The sequence below is a fragment of the Physeter macrocephalus genome, unplaced genomic scaffold (assembly GCF_002837175.3).
Source record: "Physeter macrocephalus isolate SW-GA unplaced genomic scaffold, ASM283717v5 random_415, whole genome shotgun sequence".
NCBI lineage: Eukaryota > Metazoa > Chordata > Mammalia > Artiodactyla > Physeteridae > Physeter > Physeter macrocephalus.
The window spans coordinates 1-8,465 of NW_021145701.1; the positions used below are offsets into that span (position 1 = coordinate 1).

Genomic DNA, 8,465 nt, shown 5'->3' on the forward strand with positions numbered 1-8,465 from the left:
TTATCTCACAGCACTGGATTTCCTTGTATGGGCTTCCTTTTATTTTGAATGATTCTTCCCTACACAGTGCTCACTGTCATGAGTGTTTCATGATGTCAGGATGGTTTCATGGTTCCCCTAGCTCAGTCATCTAGGCTGTACAATTTAAACCAGGTCTTGCACTAGGATTTAGGGTTTTCGCCCCTTAAGACACCATACCTGAATACAGTCCAGGCCCAGTTCCTATAGTCAGACCAGTCCCTCTGCTTTTTCCCCAGGCTACAGGCAAATGATACCACAACTTCATACAGGAAGCCCATCTACAATCTCCCGACAAGGACGAGGCACGCTTTACTCTCCTCTTACTATGACAGCTATCTTTTCTATCCCTGGTCTATAGCTGGCTATTTATCCTTATATTTAAAAAAATAATTTTCATTTATTATTCTTATATATTTGAAATGGAAAGGAGAGGTTCCTACGTGCACTTACTCAGCAGTCTTGACCAGAACACCCTCCACGCCTCACTATGCTATCTTGACAGCCAAGAAAACTCCAAGAGCTCATAGGAACAATTAAGATTCCGGATTCCACAGATCACACTTACAGTATAGAGGATTTAGAAGGCTTCAGCAGTCATGCTCCCTTATAGGCAAGTCCCTTAAGACCTAATTCTCTACAACAAAAACCACAGTGATTCAATGAATTTTAACTAGCAGAGAACAAAGATGGTGAGGATGGAAGTGCTTCCCACAAGCTATGCAAGGCAAGGGTCAATGCAGAAACATAGAAATTATACAGTATTTGAGGCCAAATTAACCAGGCATAAGTCTTAATACCACTCACTAGCTATGAAACCATGGGCAAGATGTTTTTGTTATTATCCTATGATTAAAAACTTAAATGATCAATGTGTAAAACTTTAAGTATAAGAGGAAAAAAAAGGCACTAGGCTCTAATTCAAAACACTTCCCAAGTGCTGTCCATCCATCCTGGTCTGGAGCTTTGGCTCTGCTCTGCCACAGATCCACATGATTTCCTCAAAATGCAGAAGAGTTACAGCCTTGGGAATCCAATACAATCTTTTAGCCAGAGCTCATTTCACAAGGCCCATGTCAGTGAGAGTTCACAATCCATTCATTTTCCAGAACCATTTAGGGATGGCATGGCCATTTGTGTTTAGGAGGGAAGCACAGTTTGGGTTTTTCTTTGGGATTTTGCTCATTAAATGAAGCTTGTTCAGGCTCATTCAGTCGGGATGACAAAAATCCAAGCACTTGTAGTATTATTTAAAAAAACAATATGATGATAACACGGGAAGATCTGAAGTTTTAATTGTTTTCTCTCTGGTGATGTCTTTCCAGGGACATTTCCAAGGTCCTTAATGAAGAAATCCATAGATCTAAAACATAATTTAAAATAATCATAATTAGCTTAGTTTCTCCTTATTTTACATTCCTGATCACTCTCTGTCTACAGTATTCTTTTGACATTCCTCAAAACCAAACAACCCAAACAGAGCTCCCTCAAGAACACCTAAATATACTTTAAGACTTAAGACTTAACTTTGATTTGTCATGATAAGATCTGAAAAAATGCTTCAATTGATATATTTAAAAATAAAATAATAGTTGCCATTTAACGAGGTCTTATTAGGTGACAAGCACTGTACTAAGTACTTTAGTCCCATCTCATGAAACACTCAACATAACCCTATGAGGGAGATGCAAATATCCCCACTTTATAGTTGAGGTTTGCGAAGCTTCAAAATATTCAGCAATTTGCTCGAGTTCACTTGTTTATTATGACTAATAAACAGTAGAGCAAGTTTTAACCCAGATATGGCTGACTTCAGAGTCTATGTTCTTACAACTGTAATATACTTTCAAAAAATGAAAGAAACAAGTTAGTTACATACATAGACAACTATGCCTACCACTCTTGATCTTATTCTAAGTATAACCTGTGAGCATGGTTAGATTAAGGGCCTTTGACTCACTGCCTTGAGGAAATACCAAGGATATCAAGTTAGAGCCGAAAATGGCAGGCAAGAGACATAGAAGGACTGGGTTTCCCCGCCACTCCGTACCTTTAACAATGCCAAGTCAACTTGTGGTTTCAGATTCATCGTGTACTTGTCTTTTAGCAGCACAGCTGGTGTCATCTTTTACTTCCCTTCTCTGCTTGATTTCTTGCTTGATTCCAAAGAGTATTTTTCCAACTTACAAAAGATGATGACTAATGTTTTTCACAAGGAGGTAATCCATGAAAACCTATTCCATGTAATCCAGGAGTGGGTTTAACATTGCATATCTATATTAGGCATAAATAACACGAAACTCCAAAATAACCTAATGACACATAAAAGCTGATTTTAAAGAACAGACATTAATTTGACATTTTTATAAGTTAACATTTCAGGTCTTCTCTTGAACCAGAAGTACTCCCAAGAGATTTAATAAAATTACACACACACCCACACGTTTATTTGCTTATATATGCATAAACTACCTCTGAAGAACACACAAAAAACTGCTATCCTGGTTGCTTCTGGGTGGCTGAGAGAGAGAGGCAAATTTTTTTCATTGTAACACTTTTACACTTTTTAAATTCTGAATCATGTGACTTGATTACCTATTCAAAAATGAACAACAAAAACTTAAGAAAGGGTATCTCTAATATTTTAATGTCTTGGTCCTTAAGAAAAAGAAATAAACATACAAAGATTAGAAGTATCAATATATGTAAAAGTATAAAAACTTACAATATAACCTTTATTGTACCAGGAAAGCCAATGACGGCCACTATCTATTACCAAATATCATTTCACCAGTATTTTATAAACTCATTCACAATCTGTGTTTCAAGAAGTCCTCTGGTTCCCAATCTATAATTCTGGATCTCTTAGGAAAGATGTAAAGGTAGTCACAGTCCTTGACTTATTTACTGTATTTCCCAAAGCTGCATTAACTATTGATAAAATGCTGAATTCCTTTTTTTTTTTTTTTTTTTTTCCGCTGCTCCGCGTGGCATGAAGGATCTTAGTTCCCTGACCAGGGATGGAACTCGAGCCCCCTGTAGTGGAAGTGTGGAGCCTTAACCACTGGACCGCCAGGGAAGTCCCTTCATTGTTTTTTTTTCATGAAACAAGTTATTGCATATCTCTTAGAAGCTATGAACAGAAAATTAAAATATGTCTGATTAGTAAAAAAATTTTAAATGAAGTAAAAACTAATTAGTGTTATCTGTTAAATAGATAAAATCATGCAAACCACAGATTTTACAAGAGAGAAAACAACAGATGTCCATGGTGTTGAAAAGACCAGGAATCACTAAATCTGTCTATAGAACTAATTGGGGGAAGAGGGAAAGGGCATTTCAAGCATTAAATTTACCTCCTACACTACCCAGAGCAGTGGTGATATGCAACATTCCCCTTTCTTTTCCTTAGTTTTCCAAATTATTGCCACGAGAAAGGTTCACATCCTTCCGGTGTTGGGGCAGGAAAAAGACTGGGACCTACTAGTCCACCTACATTTTCTGTGTACTCACCCTTCTCCAAGTTTCTCTAAGACATCAAACACTTCTTCTGGTTGTTTAGTTAAACTATCTTCATCTAACTTTTTCAGCTGCCTGTGGATGAAGAAATTTAAACATAAAATACATTTTACTTGCTAGCAACCAGAATACAAAATGCATTATTTATTTTACAATTAGCATCTTAGGAATTTCTTTACAAAGTCTTCACTGGTAAATGATAATAAAGGCAAGCTAAGAGACCTTTAAGGGAAGCTGAAGGGCTGGTCTATGGACATGTTACACGTGTCCCTGGTCACCCTGATCAGCAGAATCAGGACCGGAGGGTGATGAGCTACCAAGAGGCTGACTTCAGTTCCACAAGAGTAAGAATTTTCTAGCAATAAAAGTTGTTACGAAATGGTTTAGACTGCCTTAAGAAGTCCCTAGATTCCCATCACTGGAGCATCTAAACAGAAAATGAGTCCTCATGTGGTTGAAATGGTATAGAGTGGATTTAAGCATTAGCTATAACCTTCAGAATCCATTTAAATCTTGAGATTCCATGAATTAAGGTGGCATAACTCTCTGTTCAGAAAAGATGTTTAATGCAAGCTTAGCTATGAACTGAAACATGGTCTTAGACTAGAGGCCAAGGAAGACATAGAAGAGTCTTGCTTTCCATCAGCAAGACTTTGGTACTTCTGTCGAAACACGTGGATTCTGTAGATATCACAGAAACAGAAAGTGGAGAGTATACACTCAGACGTGAACAAAAGTAAAAAATAACCAGGCACCTGGGAGTTTCAAATAGTCTCACCAAGACTCTCTGATGGGCAGTTGTATATCTGACTATTCCCCGAAATCAAAGATAGGTGCTGCTCACAACTTCCAGATAATTCGGATTTTTCTGACTATGACAAACATGGGAGGTTATAAATTAAGAGTAGGGTTTTTTTAAAAAAACTCTGAGACCTCTGAAAATTATTAACAGGCTTAAAGGAGGAGTTTGCTAAGGACTATTTGCGTGTGTGGGTTCTACACAATGGTTTCCTGAAACTACAAAGGACAACAAAGAAAGGAGAGCTCAGGAAATGGTGAAATATGGAAGTAGTCCACTGAAAATTTCTTTGAAAAGAAAAATGTTTAAACTAGCTGGACAATACCAATTTTTATAAGAAAAGACTTGAACAAAAAAAATACACATACACACACATGCACATAAATGTGTACCTTCCTAGATAAAGTGGCAAAACCATGAAAGAAGCCAAAAAGGAGAAAAAAGAAAATAAAAAAACAAACCCACACACCTGAACACATCAAGTGTATCCACCAATAAACGCTGATCTCAAAAAGACAATCTTAACAGGATTTTATAAATGTCAAAGACTAGAGGAATGGAGAACTGCTCCAAATCAGTAACTGCCATAACTTGAAAATTAACAAACAAAACCACACCGACCTTTGAAAATCAAAAGGTCCTAAGAATTAAATTCCAATGACATCACAAAAACTCCCAGTTTCAGAACAAGAAGGACTGAAGTGAAACTCCTCTTCAATGTCAGAAGTGAAATTTCTATGAACTCAGAAATTAGAATGAACATCTCATAAGCCGGGGGAGGGGGGGGTGAAGCACTGAATTTATAACTATTTAAACAATGGACAATACCTCATTTCTCAAGTATAATTACAGTTTTATAAACAGTTCATATAAAGGAAGATCAAATGTGTTCCTTTGAAGTGGTGACTTCGTGGTTTACAAAAAGCAAAACTCACTATTTCAACTATTACAGAGAACACAGCAAAACAAAGGAAACGGCCACTGCCATGAGAGACAGCTGCAGGTCTCTGATAATACTGTGACAGACAAACTTTCTATGAGTGCTCAGATACTTCTTTAAAACAATCTAAGTGGGGTTTTTGTTTGGTTTTGGTCCGGTCTTAAGGGATCTTTTTATCTCTGGTGCCTGAACCCAGAGGTGGTCAATAAGAACATTTGTTAAATGGATTAATGAATGCAATGATGAGAATCATAACCCTTTCTCAGCAATCCTTGTGAGGTTTCAAAACTAAAAAGAATTTCACCCTGAAAAAGTATTACTGTGTTATCGACAAACAAGATTTCTATGGAAAATCTTTTGATAAGTGACTCAATGCTATGTTTTACATGAGTCTTCATGGAAGAAGCACTATAACCAAACAGCCCAACTCTGATGATTCAGCCCTCTCAGCTGTACTTCCCCAGGTCCTAGGTAGTTTCACTGCTTGCTCATAACTCAACAGGCCTGGCCAACAACACAGCCTCCATGGATCCAACACAGGGGGATGCTCCGCTCCTAAGTCCGATGGCCACGTGGACGGCCAGCATCCCAGAAATGTACTCTACACATTCCACCACACTATTTGTATCTAATGGCAACTCACTTTTTAAAATCATAAACTCCTACATAAACCGTCAACTTTAATCTATCCTCTTTCACTTAGTCACACACAAATGTCGAACTCAAGAACACAAAGAGCACTTCCTGCATTGGGACTGCTTTCCCTTGTTGGAAACACATGCCATCTGAATCTCTGAAAAGACACCTGTATCTTTCCAAACACAAATAAGGGTGTTTATGAAGTAGTTACTCACCGGTTTGGCTAATTCCCAAATTTCTTTCTCCCACCTTAGAACTCTTGTAAGGTCCATTTTATTTATATATACCTATCCCTCTTTCCACACAGAAGGTGTTATGCGTTACAACAAATATGTACGATAAATGGATGAAATTTTTTAATGAAAATAAAATTAATGTGTTTCCCTCTCCCAACCCCCTCAAATTCATGTGAAAGTCCTAACCCCCAGTACCTCAGAATGTGCCCGTATTTAGAGATAGGGCCTTTAAAGAGGTAATTAAGGTAAAAATGAAGTCATATGGGTGGGCCCTAATCCACCGTGACTGGTGTCCTCATTAGATGAGATAAGGACACAGACAGGTACAGGGGGAAGACCATGTGAAGAGAGGCCTCAACAGAAACAACCCTGCTGATGGTTTGATCTCAGACTTCTCGCCTCCAGAACTGTGAGGAAATAAATGTCTGTTGTTTAAGTCGCCCAGTCTGTGAAACTGACACAGCAGGCCTAACAAACTGATACAAATGATAATAAAGTTAATTGGCTGCAAGTCGGGTGGTTCACTAGCTATGGTGAGCAGGAAAGCACCAGTCATTAAGTATTCAGCCCTCCTGGACAATTTTTTTTGAAATACTGACCAGCAAGTGTTTACTAATACTCCACTTATTTAATCTCAGTGATCTTGAAGATGGTTGAGAATCACACTGTAAGGTTAGAAAAGCTTGGAGGAACCTTATCGGTGTTACAGAGTACTTGCCCTCTTCATGAGAGGAGTTGTACTTCTGTATGTTGATTAAAAATTATACGCAATTTGAAAAAGAAAAAAAAAAAAGAATTCAGCCCTGCAATGCTGTTCTCTTGCACATTCAATAAAAGTTTCAAAATCCAAAAGGCCCAGGAAATGAGTGTGTCAAAAACCAAAAAGGTTTACTCTTTTGCCCAAGATTATACAGCACAAGGCAAAAGCAGAAACAAAACGCAGATTCCTAATTCTCTTTTCAATTAAACCAGGCCTCAGGGAAAGAACGAACACGTTTCAGAAGGATTTATAACCAGTGTCCATTTATAATTGGATCTATGGTGCTATAGCATATATCTGCTAACATACACAAGGCCCTGTGAAACAGGGATACTTCCAGAAAGGCATCAGACTGAGGCAGCCAAGAGCATGGACTCTGGACCAGACTGCTTGAATAACCCCAGCTCTGGGGCTTCCCTGGTGGCACAGTGGTTAAGAATACGCCTGCCAATGCAGGGGACACGAGTTCGAGCCCTGGTCCGGGAAGATCCCACATGCCGCGGAGCAACTAAGCCCGTGCGCCACAACTACTGAGCCTGCGCTCTAGAGCCTGCATGCCACAACTACTAATGCCCACGCGCCTAGAGCCCGTGCTCCACAACAAGAGAAGCTACCGTCAACGAGAAGCCCGCGCGTCACAACGAAGAGTAGCCCCCGCTCGTTGCAACTAGAGAAAGCCCGTGTGCAGCAACAAAGACCCAACTCAGCCAACAATTAATCAATTAATTTTAAAAGAAATCTCAGCTCTGTCACTTAGTAACTGTGGGACTTTTGGCTGATCACTAACCTCTCTGGGCCTCAGTTTCATCACCTGTAAAATAGAGATACAGGTGATGGGATTGTTGTGAGGGTCAAATGAGTCAACGATAAGTTGAACCATGTGAAACTTCTATTTTTATAGATCAAAAATGGTCAAATATCAGCAAATTCATAGGGTTCAACAAGAGACATGGAAAGCATTGAGAATAGTGTCTGGCACCCAGTAAGTGCTAGATGAGTGCAATAATAATTTTATTTCAGACTCAGCACACTACAGTAGGGTGAGCTGAGTCCATCCCAACCAGCTATTTGCCTTCTGCAGTGTTCGTGCCCTTCAAACAAAGCCAAGGGCACAGCCCAGGCTGTCGATCCCTTCCCTTCACCTCTCCACTGCCCCGAATTCCCACACACTGAACACTTCCTACTTTAGAGCTCATTCTGCTGCAGGAAGTCAGAGGTCTCTGTGACACTGAAGCGAACTGCACTGGCACCTCAGTCTCTACTCTCGATTTTTCTCCAGATGTGGCAGAGCGAGAGAAGACCCTCGTGTCCACAGAGCAAATCACTGATACAACTGCAACCAACTCAGGGGATTAGACTTCCCAGGATCAGCCACCCCCCAGATCTTGACTTAAAACAATTTCTAGGGACCAAGAGGATTTGGAGCTGATATAAAACAATACAGACCTGAAAAGGGCACAGTCTGGCCACATCCAGTGACCCAGACGTAGAGCAAAGAAGTCAACATACAGGACTGTGTCTCAACTCTTCTGGGCCTCACTTTGCCCGTCCTGA

The 8,465-nt window shown here is 39.5% G+C and overlaps 1 long non-coding RNA gene across 1 annotated transcript; it reads right to left on the reverse strand.

Moving 5' to 3' along the window:
• Window positions 1–6: 6 nt before the first annotated feature.
• On the reverse strand, window positions 7–3,613 carry LOC114485053 (uncharacterized). Its single transcript, XR_003678503.2, has 3 exons — window positions 3,532–3,613; window positions 2,069–3,151; window positions 7–1,381 (listed from the first exon to the last, which is right to left on the reverse strand). It is a non-coding gene; the product is annotated as an uncharacterized lncRNA (long non-coding RNA).
• Window positions 3,614–8,465: the final 4,852 nt, after the last annotated feature.